Raw genomic sequence first — 14,131 nt, 5'->3', positions numbered from 1 at the left:
ATGGGCAAATGTTTTCAGTAAAGGGTGAGACGGTAAATACGTTGGGCTTCACAGGTCAGTGGGCAGGTCACAGGTCAGTTACATAACCAGAGTGAAAACTCCCAGCCGGTCCTCCCCAGTAGCCAGCAGGCTGCAGGCCCAGCTGCCACCTGCCAGAGACAGTCTCAGGACCAAAGCGGCTGGCCCGAGCGGGAAAGGCCTGGCAGGTGTGGTGAGCAGAGGGTGGGAGCCTGCTGCACCCAGCTTCACTCTGTTCCCCAGGGCCCCCCGGATAGATGCCTGCGTGTCCTCCTCTGCCCGGGCATCTCAGGGGACAGCCGGCGGGAGGCAAGGTCACTCCCCAGCTGGTATTCCACCACTTGGTGCCTGCCAGCCACCAGCACTAGTCTCAGAGTGTGGAGAGCAGGCAGAGTGGCCTTGGGCTGCAGCCAGTGGCCAGGCAGATGTGGAGGGGGCGTTGAGCCCGGTCCCCAGCCTGCCCCAGCAGGCCCACGTGCCCCTCAGACTCGGGTACCAGCCCTGTGGGTTACCACTTGCTGATTCTGGCTGTAGCAGACAATAAAACAGGAAATACTTTTGCTTTGGTGGACTTGACTATTCTAAGCTACACCCATACGTTCGTTCACATTCTTTCCTTTAATAAATTGGCGCTCGGGGGTGGGAGGTGGGGTGGGCGGTGCTGTGACACAGCAGGCTGAGCCACCGCATATGGCAGCAGCATCAGAGCCACGGTTCGAGTTCTGGCTGCTCTGCTGTCCACGCAGCTCTCTGCTAACACACCTGGGAAAGCAGCAGAAGATGGCCTGGATGCTTGGGCCCCTGCCATCCATGTGGGAGACGCCGACGGAGCTCTGGGCTCCTGGCTTCGACCTGGTCCAGCACTGGCTATTGCGGCCATTTGGAGAATGAAGCAGCAGATGGAAGCACTTGCTCTCTCTCTCTCTCTCTCTAACTCTTTCAAATAAATAAATATTTTTTAAAAAACACATCAGAGCTTAGTTCCTCTCCCCTGAGCGTGAGTGGAGCCTAAGGATACTCTCCTATTGAAAGAACATGAGGGGCCGGTGCTGTGGCACAGCAGGTTAACGCCCTGGCCTGAAGTGCCCGCATACCATATGGGCGCCGGTTCAAGTCCCGGCTGCTCCTCTTCAGATCCAGCTCTCCGCTATGGCCTGGGAAAGCAATAGAAGATAGCCCAAGTCCTTGGGCCCCTGCACCCACATGGGAGACCCAGAAGAAGCTCCTGGCTCCTGGCTTCAGATCGGCACAACTCCAGCTGTTGCAGCCATCTGGGGAGTGAACCATCGGATGGAAGACCTCTCTCTCTCTGTCTCTACCTCTCTCTGTAACTCTGATGGAGGGTGACTTCCCAGGCTAGAACCCAGCAGTACTGCTCACTCACTCGCCCGCCCGCTTAGCTCACTTACCCCGGGGGACATCAGCCTCAGGATCCGGGCACGCTCTAGCGACCCTGTGGAGAAGCTGCGCAGATGGGAACAGGGGCCGCCCACCAACAGCCGTGTCAGTGGCTGCAGCCAAAGCCGCTCCTGCAGTCCCGGCAACTGTCTGCCCGCAGCTCCGTGAGACCCTGAGCCAGAACCACCCAGGTAAGCCACCGAGACTTTGACCCTCAGAGACAGAGGGATAAAATATGTGCAGTTGTGAGCTGTCAGGTTTGGGGTGATTTGTTAGCAGCAATAAATCACGCAGACTGTGGAGAGTTAAAGTAAGAGGCGCGTCTAGAGACCAGCCTGACGCTGGCGTCCTTGGTAACGCCGATGCTCTCAAGAGGCAGGAGGCCTCCACGTACCCCCACAGGGTCTGTCCCTTCCTGGGCACCCTGAGCTCCCCACCTGCTCCGTCATTCCCCAGAGGTCACTCCTCGCCCTGTGCCCACCATTCTGTGCACACGCACCTACGTCTACACCCCCCCACACACTCATCCACACCCAGGGACCATGCACCCAAGTCTACACCCCCTCCACACTCATCCACACCCAGGGACCATGCACCCATGTCTACATCCCCACACACACACCATCCACACCCAGGGACCATGCACCCACGTCTACACCCCCACACACACTCATCCACACCCAGGGACAATGCACCCACATCTACACCCCACACACACTCATCCACACCCAGGACCACACACCCAAGTCTACACCCCCCACACACTCATCCACACCCAGGGACCATGCACCCATGTCTACACCCCCTCCACACTCATCCACACCCAGGGACCATGCACCCATGTCTACATCCCCACACACACACCATCCACACCCAGGGACAATGCACCCACATCTACACCCCACACACACTCATCCACACTCAGGACCACACACCCAAGTCTACACCCCCTCCACACTCATCCACACCCAGGGACCATGCACCCACGTCTACACCCCACACACACTCATCCACACCCAGGGACCATGCACCCAAGTCTACACCCCCTCCACACTCATCCACACCCAGGGACCATGCACCCATGTCTACATCCCCACACACACACCATCCACACCCAGGGACCATGCACCCAAGTCTACACCCCCTCCACACTCATCCACACCCAGGGACCATGCACCCATGTCTACACCCCCACACACACCCGTCCACACCCAGGGACCATGCACCCACGTCTACACCCAAACACACCCATCTACACCCAGGGACCATGAACCCACGTCTACACCCCCCCACACTCATCCACACCCAGGGACCATGCACCCATGTCTACACCCCCACACACACCCGTCCACACCCAGGGACCATGCACTCACGTCTACACCCCCCCACACTCATCCACACCCGGGGACCATGCACCTATGTCTACACCCCCCCACACACTCATCCACACCCTGGGACCATGCACCCTCGTCTACACCCCCACACCAATTCACACCCAGGGACCATGCACCCACATCTATACCCCCCCACACACTCATCCACACCCAGGACCATGCACCCACATCTACACCCACACACACTCATCCACACCCTGGGACCATGCACCCAAGTCTACACCCCCACACACACTCATCCACACCCAGGGACCATGCACCCACGTCTACACCCACACACACCCATCTACACCCAGGGACCATGAACCCACGTCTACACCCCCCCACACTCATCCACACCCAAGGACCATGCACCCAAGTCTACACCCCCACACGCACTCATCCACACCCAGGGACAATGCACCCACATCTACACCCCACACACACTCATCCACACCCAGGAACCATGCACCCACGTCTACACCCCACACACACTCATCCACACCCAGGGACCATGCACCCATGTCTACACCCCACACACATTCATCCACACCCAGGGACCATGCACCCATGTCTACACCCCCACACCAATTCACACCCAGGGACCATGCACCCAAGTCTACACCCCCCACACACTCATCCACGCCCGGGGACCATGCACCCAAGTCTACACCCCCCCACACTCATCCACACCCAGGGACCATGTACCCACGTCTACACCCCCACACACACTCATCCACACCCAGGGACCATGCACCCAAGTCTACACCCCACACACACTCATTCACACCCAGGGACCATGCACCCATGTCTACCCCCAACACACACACAGCCACACCCAGGGATGGCACAGAGCTGGAGGGTGTGCACTTTTCCCACCGCTAGCGCCCCTGCTGCCTCAGTTGTGCAAGAGCCCCCTAGCTGCCAGCCTGGCTGTCCGTTTACCCTTACTTGCCGTCCACCCCATGTTCCACTCAGCGGTGAGCATCACCTCCCAGCAAGAACCAGGTAGGACGGCCCCCGTCTCACTCCTCCATGCACCACCTCAGCCTCCACCCCAAGCTTCTGCCCCTCAGAGCTCAGCACCTGCTGCTCCCTCCCCTCATCCCCTGAACACAGCCCCGATGTCTGCCTCCTCTGCCACCTGTTCCTCCCTCTCCCTCTCTCCCTCTCTCTCTTTCTCTCTCTCTCTCTCTCTCGCCTTTTCACTTCACAGCACTCAGTGCAAGCTGAATTGCTTGATGGCTTTCCATTCTATTTCATCTGTCTCTGGACCAAGCCAGAGGAGCAGCCCCGCAGGCAGTTCCATCAACACAGCTGCCCAACGCCGAGCAGGCTGCACAGCCCCAGGCGGGAGGAGCTGGAGGGGCTCGCTGTCCCCTCATCCAATCCCCCCACAGAGCTGGGCAGAGCTGCGGTGGCAGGCTCCTGCTTAGGGCCTCGACTCAGAGGCCCAGCGAACTGACCCTTTACCTGGTGTGCATTTCTGCCCTTCCTGCAGACCCTGAACAACTGACGTCCCCATGCACCTGTTACTTGCAGAAACACAGTGGAGGTGCTGTCCATGCCTCCGAGTTTCCTGTGTGCACAATGGGCAGTGTCTCAGGTCCACACAGCACACACGGGACAGGACAGGACGGCTGGATGAGCCAGAGAGTAGGGCGCCCTGGTGGTCCCTGTGGGTGGCCCCACAGGCCCGTGAGGAGGAAGGGGTCCTCTGCACAGGTGGGGGAAGGTCTTTCTGTACCCTTCCCCAATCCAGCAACATCAGGTTCGCTCTACAGATGAACCACCTGCTCCGGAGCCAGAGGGCATGGCTGGAAAAAATGTGTCCCCTGGCACAGAGCGCGAATTTCCACTCTGAAGTCACATGCCAGGGGAGGGGGCACCCCTTGCTCACTTGGTCCTCTCCCTCCCATCCTGGGACAGACTGGACTGGTGGCTGGGGGTGTGGGGTGGCAGCGCCAGAGGAAGGACCTGGGGGAAAAGAGGTGAAGGCGGGGTTCCAGCACTCCCTGCCAGGCTTGGGGAGCGGAGACCAGGACCACCTGAGCCCGCCGAGGAGAGAGAGAGGTCGGCTCCCAGGTCCCCCATGCCCCGAGAGCCCCCGGTACCCTCTTCCCTTGGGCTGCCAAGCTCCAGGCCTTGCACAAGATCCTTCCAAGTGTGAACCCCAGGTCAGGAAGACGCTGACTGGATGCAAAGGAATGACTGTAGCCAGTGGACTTTCTGGGGACACTCAGGTTCAGTAGGGACAAGGAGCCCCCAGTGACTCACAAATGCCACTCCACCCCTCCTGAGGCCGGAGCCGACCCCAGAGCCACTTCTCTGATAGACACCTCCACGTAAACAGGGGTCAGATCTTCAAGTGAGGTCAGCGTAGCCCCAATGTTTCAGCCGAACCCTGAATTAAATTACATTTTCCCCAGGGACAGCTGATGATTTTTTTTACCATAATTTGTTAAAACAGAAAATCAGGCACGGGAGGTGAGGGAACAGGTAGGATTAAGAGAACAGCGTCTGAGTCAGGCTGGAATCCTGCCTCCTGGGAACGTGGCCTGCCTGGGTGTTCTCATGGGGACACAATGCAACAACAGTACCAAGCTCACGGCCTTGATGACAAGGTTACTGCGATCATTTGTGCCAAGTGCTTAAGAGCGTACCTGGCACCCAGGGAGGCTGAAGGAAGGGTGACTATTTAAAGAAATTAAGACCATTCATAGCCACCAATTAAATATAAGACAACGGGCAGAGAGGGCCTGAGGTTAACTCCAGGACACTCTCTGGGCGCTCAATTTTGCCAGGCCAGCAGAGGGGGCTGCAGGCTGCCTGCCAGCCACACCACCCTCCGACCCCCACCCGCACCCTGTCCCCACTCCCACTCCCACTCCAGCCAGCGGGAGGCATTTGCCCCGGCAGGTGTCAATCATGCACTTCAGGGCCCCCAAAGAGGACACAAACAAAGTTGATTTATCTCCCTGGGACAGGACCTTGGAGCTCCGCCCCGGGCGGGCGTCAGACAGCGCGTAGGGAGGAAGGCAATGACCAGGAACCGCAGCTGCTCGCGGGGCTCCTATCCAGCCGCGGGTTCGCCTGCCTCCCTGTCAGTCCCAGTCCCTGGCCCACACTGCAGATCACTGCCTGGCCCCTGGGGCCGCGTTCTGCTGGGGCTGTGTATGCGCTTGGGTCCGGAGGACCGCACGCGCCGCGCCCCCCTCCCCTATCCCCCCACCGCCAGCAGCTGCAGGTGCAGCACCAGCCGCTCCCACCTACTCCCGCACACACACCGCGGCCCCCACGATGGCCACTCACCTCCCAGGCGCGGGCGGGAGCTGACAGGGTCCTGCGGGCTGCAGTCCCGCGGCGAGGCTGTTTACACCCCTGGCCGCAAGGACGCGCGAGGCCCCGAGCCTCTTCCGAGCGGTGCGCTCAGCCGCTATATTTGTAAGCGCAGAACACGATCTGGAGGACACGCGCCGATAAACTCTCTATCTATTCGGCGTGACTCAGCCCCGAGGCGGACACCGCAGACTCGGCAGGGCGGGGCGGCCCAGGGCCAATCCCGAGCCCCGGGAGCCCAGCCGGCCTGGGAGCCCAGCAGAGCCGGGCAGGCTGGAGACTTCCCGTATACCTTCACCCTGAAAGGAAAACAGTCGAATTGCAAAATCCTTTCACTTTGAAAGCGTTTGATGACATCTGTCATTCTTGACATTTATTAATTATTGCCATTTACGATTAAACAATGACTTTAAATTGCCTACTAACTTGTTAGTAGTGCTCAAATCTTTACGAACTCAAATGAATCTTTGTGACTATGTTAACTCTTACCTCTAAAGTCTTAAATGAGCTTTTTTATTACTGAGTACTTTCATTTTTCTGTCTTCATAAATGACGTAGGCTATTTAGCAACCAGAGTTTACTTTGAGTACTGCCTGGTGTTGTTTTTTTCCTGGTATTCTGGACCAAGCAATGGAAATTGAAAAGGCAGTTTCAGCTCAGATCCTACGTAAATATTATTTCAATTTATAAGAGACCTACATATTTAAAAGCTTAATCATACTTAAGTAGGAAAAAGATCTGTCCACGAATAGGATACTGTTGTGATGCTAACATTGGAAGGGCAGTCCTTATGGAGGCCACACCCCTCACACTATAGTGTACACAGACAAGGCTGAGAAGTTTAGCAAATAAAAGAGGAATGGACGTTTGGCCTAGCAGTTAAGATCCCACTGGGGGTAGGCCAGTGCCGCAGCTCACTAGGCTAATCCTCCGCCTGTGGCGCTGGCACACCAGGTTCTAGTCCAAGTCGGGGCGCCGGATTCTGTCCCGGTTGCCCTCTTCCAGGCCAGCTCTCTGCTGTGGCCTGGGAGTACAGCGGAGGATGGCCCAAGTGCTTGGGCCCTGCACCCCATGGGAGACCAGGAGAAGCACCTGGCTCCTGCCATCGGATGGGCCGACCGTGGCGGCCATTGGAGGGTGAACCAATGGCAAAAGGAAGATCTTTCTCTCTGTCTCTCTCTCGCTCACTGTCCACTCTGCCTGTCAAAAAAAAAAAAAAAAAATCCCACTCGGCACTCGGGAAACCATACCCACCACCCAGCTCAGTGCCCTGGTTCCGGACTCCACTGGCAATTCCAGCTTCCTGCTAACGTGCACCTGGGAGGCAGCAGGAAATGGTGTAAGTGATTGGGTCCCTGCCACCCACTGAGGACCTGGGCTGAGTTTCTGGCTCCTAACTTCAGACTGCTTCAATCTGGGCAGCTGCAGATGTTTGGAGAGTAAACCAGCAATGATAGGAGCTTTCTATCTCTCCCTCTTAAACAATTAAATAAATTTTTAAAATCTAAATAATCCAAATCAAACTATAACTCTATGTAGAAAAACATACAAGTTACTGGAAAAATTAAATAAGACCTAAGTAAATCTTAATGGACTAGGAGACTAATGCTAATTCCAAGTCCTCTTTAAAGAAATAATAGGTGCCAATCAAAATTCCAGCAGAAGTTTTTGAAATTTGGAAACTGACTTTAAAACTACATGCAAATATAAATGCCAAGGATGGCCAAAATAATCTTGAGTATGAACAAAAGGAGATTTATTGTGCCAGGTATCACAACTGTTAAAAAGCTACATTAAAGGACATGGGAAAATATTAGGAGCCAAACAGACCATCTGAATATAACATGACATAGAGAAACAAATTCACAAACACACTAACAATTGATTCCTGATGGAAAAGGCTGGTTACGAGAATGACCTTTTCAATAGATGGTGCCAAATCATCGAAGCATATGCTATGGCATACTACACAGCAATGGAAATGACCAAACTTCTACAAACAACCTGAATAATTCTCACCAACATAATGTGGAGCAAAAATAAGTATGCATTTATAATTCCATAAAGTTCAAAACTATAAAAAACAATTTAGGCTATTAGAAATCAGAAGCTGGGGGCGGGATTGTGATATAGTGGGTTAAGGCTCTGCCTGGAATACTCACTCCCCAATCCAGCTTCTGCTATGGCACACCCTGGGAGGCAGCCAGTGAGGGCTCAAGTACTGAGTCCCTTCTACTCACGTGGGAGACCAGGATGGAGTTCTGGGCTAGCCCTGGCTACTGCAGGCATTTGGACAGTGAACCAGTAGATGGAAGATCTTTCTTCCTGTCACTCTGCCTTTCAAATAAATAAAAATAAATTCTAAAAATTGAAAAAAACAAAATCACTAGGGCCAGTGTTGTAGGGCAGTGGGTTAAGACACCACCTGCAAAGTCAGCATCCCATATGAATGTGGGTTCTGATCCAGCTCCCTCCCAGCTAATGCATCTGGGAAAGTAGCAGAAGATGGTCCAAGTCCTTGGGACTCTATACCCACGTAGAAGAGCCAAATGGAGTTCCAGGCTCCTGGATTAGGCCTGGCCCTGACCATTGTGGCCATCTAGGGAGTGAATCAGCAAGTGAACAATATCGCTCACTCTCGTTCTCTCTCTCTGTAATTCTGACTTTCACATAAATAATCTTCTTTAAAAATATACAAACGAGAAACTAGTTAGCTTCATGGTTGAGGGAGAAGGTGGTGAGGTGGTGATCGTAAAGAGGCACCAGGTGAGTTTCTGGGGCTCTGGCGGTCGCGTGCTGCTACCCAGGAATAATTCATTCACACGCAGCTCTTGTTATTTGTACACTTTCATGAATGCATCCTTGACTTCCATAACAGAATTTAGAAGTGTTTATATTCATTTTCCATTACTGTATAATGGATCCTCACAATTTCAAGGCTTAATCCAACACCCATCTGTCATCCCACAGCTTCCCCCGGTCAGAACTCCAGCCTGGCTCAACTGCGACACCAGAGCAGACATCTCGGACATCTCGCTAGACACCTCTGAGGGCAGCTTGGGTGTGACAGTCCCCACCCCTACCACTGCAAAACCATTAAGAGCTGTAAAGAAGGCCTCCATGTAATCTAATCAAATCCACAATCCACTTACACAACACTTTTAAATGAGTTCCTCGCCAGGTCTTGTGAAAACCAAGTGGGACCGCAGCTGGAGTCCTAGGAGTCCGGCAGCTGGGGTCCATTGGCCCCGGCCTCATCTGCGGGGCAGCAGGAAGTGGCTGTCCCTCCCTTCTGATCACATCACAGTGACACTTGGCTTTGATTACTAGGCTTGCTTGTCTTATCTCAAGTGAGAGGGAGCCCAGATTTGGCAATCTCTGTTCCCCACACCTGGCTTTGGCAGAATGGCCGGTCAGGAAATATCTGCCGAATTTCACTGGAAAGGGAAAAACTTTGATGAGGAAGAATTCTAAATCACAGCCATATCTCAAAGTCCCAGACGTGCCCTGCCCTAACAGGATCCCAAGAGCCAGTGCAGCTAGAGTACCTTGTCTTCGGTGGACTCCCTTGGGTAAATCACCCTGAATTCCACCTGTCAGCCAAGGGCGGACTCTTTGTCTTCCTCCCCTCCCTGTGGGGGATGGTACTCTCTGTCCCTCCCCTCCCTGTGGGGGATGGTACTCTCTGTCGCATTTCCAAGTCCATGGTTGGAGAAGCCAGTTGTTTTCCTGGGGTGCTTCTGAAAGACCTGGCCCTCCCCCACCGCGGGGTTTAGACTTGAAGTCTGCCATGGACTGGGCAGGTGGGGTGAGATGTAGCCAAATGGCTATCAACAACTCCTCTCAGGCCGGAGCAAGACAGAGGGGGAAGGAAGGGTTGGTGAAAGCCAAGCAAACAAGCACTGGTAGTCCAGTACTGATCAGGTGTGGCTCAGCACAGCCGGAGGCCCAGACGGGGAGCCAGTGTGTGCAAGGGCTCCCCAGAGCAAGGGACATCTGGGCTGGCTCACAAAAGCCACCGAAAGTGCCCTGTGAGAAGCGCCAGCTAAGTCACAGAAAAGGAAACACATTCAGCCAACGAACACAGCAAGCAGCGCAAATCCAAACTGTGACAAAATGCTGCTATTTTTCACATGTAGAATTAGCAAAACGAAGACGCCTCTTGCAGCCAGAGCTGACAAATTCATGGGAGAGAGAAGACTGGTGCAGCCCTTTTGGAAAGTAATTTGGCATCTTCCACGCTTTAACCAAGCAATTCTGATGTCAGAAATGTACTGGGTGGATGTGCTCATACACGTTCATCAAGCTAGATCTGTGTACAAGGAAGTATGCAAAATGTAGAAACATCCCATCTCTTCACTGGGAAAATAATTTATGATCGATCTATAAAGAAGAAAACACGATGTACCCCCTGCCCCCAGGAACCACGGAGCCCCTGCCTGAGCCCCTCATTCCTTCCAGTGCTGTGGTTTATAGCTGGGGTCTATGTTCCCCCTGAGACTGCAGATTTCTGAAAGCAGGAATCCATCCATCTACACCCCACACAGAGACCTGTGGCAAACACCGAACAGGTTTCCAGCTACTGTTTGTGAAGTTCAACAGTGAAAACAGAAGGCCATTAACTTGTTAATGAATGAGCCAGGGCCCGCTGGGTGGCTAACTGATACCAGCGGGAGTGTGACCCACTCAGAGGTGGTTGGACGCTGAGCTTGATGGGATTAAAGAGCCCACACCCCCATCCAGTCCAAGCCCTCCGCTGCAGGGTGCAGCACATCCGTACCCGGATTCCCCCAGCCTGTCCTCAGCTCTCTCCCGCCTTTGGGGTTGCCTGCATGTTCAGAGGTGAGATGCAAGGTGCCCCAGAAGCCCTTGGAATTGGGCTGTCCCCTTGACACTGTCACTGCACAAATGGCTGTTCTGATGAACTCTTCAGTTGGGATTTAATTCTATATATGCTCAACCTTTGGAACAAGGTTTAATTGGCTTTTTTTTTTTAAGATTTACTTTATTTATTTGAAAGGCAGAGTTACACAGAGAGAAAGAGAGGGAGAGACAGTCGCTGGTTCACTCCCCAGATGGCCACAATGGCCAGGGCTGGGCAAGGCCAAAGCCAGGAACCAGAAGCTTCCTCCAGGTCTCCCACATGGGTGCAGGGGCCCAGGCACTGGGGTCATCTGCTGCTGCTTTTCCCAGGCCATTAGCAGGGAGCTAGACTGGAAGTAGAACAACCAGGACTCGAATGGGTGCCCATGTGGGATGCGGGCAGTGCAGGCAGCAGCTTCACCGGCCATGCTACAACACCAGCTTCCTAATGGTAAACTCAATCTCATTCTCCATATTAGTTTTCTTCCTTGAATTTCAGACCTTGGAAGTCTGTCCTCTGATTGTGATTTTTTTGGTTCCACTGTCCTTGGTTGGTTGGTTGAATGGTTTCAAGTCAAGTGCTTATTTGCATGATTTTAAACACACATCTCTCTCCGCCCCATTATTTTTAATTTTTTAAAAATTTATTCCTCTAGGAGGCACTGAGACGGAGAGTCAAACAGACGGAGAGAGCTCTTGTGTTCTGCCTCACGAGGCCAGGCCTGGGTTGGGGCCAGAAGCCAGGAACTCTGTCCAGGGACCCATCCCTGCTGCCTCCAGGATCTGTTTGGCAGCAACTGAAATCAGGAGCTGGGGTGGGTAATGGAACCCAGGCATTGAAGCACCAGGCCAAGGGCCAACCTGCCCCAGGCAGTCCCAGACCTTGGAAAGCCAAGAGAGTTTGTTTGGTTGAAATCTTTACTTAATATACGCTAAATTGATCTTCTGTATATAAAGATATTGAAAATAAATCTTGATGTGAATGGAAGGGGAGAGGGAGTGGGAGAGGGGAGTGTTGTGGGTGGGAGGGAAGTTATGGGGCGGGGGGGGGGAGCTATTGTAATCCAAAGCTATACTTTGGAAATTTATGTTCATTAAATAAAATAAAATATATATATATATATATATATATATATATAAAAGAAACTCAACCAAAAAAAAAAGAGAGAGAGAGAGAGAGTTTGTTTTTCACTTTCAGCTTCAGTGTCCTTCCTAAGGGAGGAGGCACACTTCGGGGACTGAGAAATCCCCACTGCCCGACACCCCCCAGTCCTGGGCTGACCTCAGACAAAGCAGGGTTGACCTCTGACAGAGCAGGCCCTGCCGGCCGCGGACGGCCTGCACCTGTTTCAGCATCGGCCTAGCAAAGGTGCCCGGTGGCCATCCTGGGGGCCTATCTGCAGCCACAGCAACTCCTTATGTTAATTACTGTGCTTCTTCCTTCTGTGTCTGCACCACGGAGTGGGGTCCCCAGGGCCCAGTCCCTGTCCGCAGGCGACCTAGTGGTGGACACATGAAACACCCGCGACGTCTGCAGCCCTGGCGACCCCAACCCCAGGCCGGTGCTCGAGCCACAGTGCTCTGCCCTTCCCCTCCCTCCCTCCTTCCCTACCCCAACATCTCACCAGCCGCCTCCTGCACTCTGTACTCTGCACCTGCGGGTAGCGGAGAGCTTTTCCAGTGGCTTGGGGTCTCGAGAGAGAAGGAATTAGGTGTGCGGAAAGTTGGCATCCTTGGGTTTCTGCTGACTCAACCCGGCCGTGCCAACGTCGCCAGACTTGGGGCCTCGGTTCCCCAGCTCTGGAAACGAGGGGGTGACTTCCAGGGGTCTTAGTTCAGCTCTAAAATTCCCACTGCAGGCCTGTTAGCCAGGGAGGCAGCAGTGCAGGGGGTGGGGACGGGCTGTTCCCAGTTCTGCCACACAGCCACCTCCGCCTCTGTGGAGAGGACAGTTAGAGCCCCCGGTGGGCTTGGTTGTGAGGTCCGTGGAGTATCTACACCGCAGAGGATTTCCTGGCCCACCAATGGACCCTATTAATGAACGTCTCCTGCAGCCCCAGGGCTCCCACAGTCCCCCTGTGAATGCCAGGGTGGGGCCTGCAGCTTCCAAGTTAGAAGATCCCACCAGGCGGGGCTGAAGCATGACCAGGAGTAGCCCCCTGCCGTCCCACCGTGGCTCCAAGGGCGCCCTGTCCCACAACAAAAATAATTTTACTTTTCCCAAGATCAGGTGCAGAAACAAATCCCAGCAGGTCAATTGTCCTCACATAGATAAATGCCAGTGCCTAAACAACCTCAGATGGTGCCAGTTGGTTCACTCTCAACCCAGTGAAGAGCCCTGGGTGGAAACCGGGCTACATAAAAACAGCATGTGTGTGTTGGCTACAGTAGGTAAACATTAGGCCAGTCAGAACAAATGAGATTCATGAACTGCACAGGGACGCACCAAAGGGACACTTGTCTGATGAGCAACACGTGACTCCTTGGAATTTGGCCTTAATTCTTGGAGTCGGGGGCGGGACCATGAGGGGGCGGAGGAGATGGTCCTGTGGAGACAAAGTCCAGGGAAAGTCTGGTGGCAGGGCTGGAATGGCCTCTGGTTTTCCTGCAGCAGCCCCTGGCCACACACTCACACCGCCCGCCCGCCCCGACCCTCGCCCGGGCGCCTGGCGCCAGCTCCGGCTTCCTTGCAGCCTCTGCCCACAATTCAAGTCCGCCTGGAATTCACACCAAGGCCGGGAACCCTCAGGAGCTGCTCCGTACCCTGAACCTCTGCCTTGCCCTCCCACCCCTAACCCCTCCAGGGCTGAGCACAGCCGGCCTCGACACACCTGTCTTGGGAAAACAAAGACGGACACTTTGAGAAATGGAACTTGACAGTCAGCTCTAGACCCCCAGAGAGAGCCACACAAGGTGCTTCCTGGGCCAAGCAACTACGGCCCGGCTCCCACTGGCCCCCGCTGCATCCCGAGGTCGCCGGCTTCCAAGAGTAACTGGCTTGCCGCCTTCTCCCGAAAAGGGGAAAGTTGGTGCTGTTAGCGCAGCTGGGGACAGACTCCAGGGCTGGGTTTGACAAGCCTGTACCTTTGCCTTTCTCTCCATTGTTTCAGTGGCTTCACCACCTCTCACCCGGACCCCCG

The 14,131-nt window shown here is 54.5% G+C and overlaps 1 protein-coding gene across 1 annotated transcript in view; it reads right to left on the bottom strand.

Annotated features, from left to right (window-relative positions):
- Window positions 1-6,353, bottom strand: part of LRRC2 (leucine rich repeat containing 2) — a 28,279-nt gene extending 21,926 nt beyond the window's left edge. Inside the window, exon 1 of the mRNA XM_002713304.5 lies at window positions 6,102-6,353. The gene's annotated coding sequence lies outside the window, so the exon portion shown is untranslated. The remainder of the gene's footprint in view (window positions 1-6,101) is intronic.
- Between the last annotated feature and the right edge of the window lie 7,778 nt (window positions 6,354-14,131).

The sequence above is a fragment of the Oryctolagus cuniculus genome, chromosome 10, assembly GCF_964237555.1.
Source record: "Oryctolagus cuniculus chromosome 10, mOryCun1.1, whole genome shotgun sequence".
Lineage (NCBI taxonomy): Eukaryota > Metazoa > Chordata > Mammalia > Lagomorpha > Leporidae > Oryctolagus > Oryctolagus cuniculus.
The sequence above is the reverse complement of the archived record's forward strand: the minus strand, read 5'-3'. Positions and strand labels throughout refer to the sequence as shown.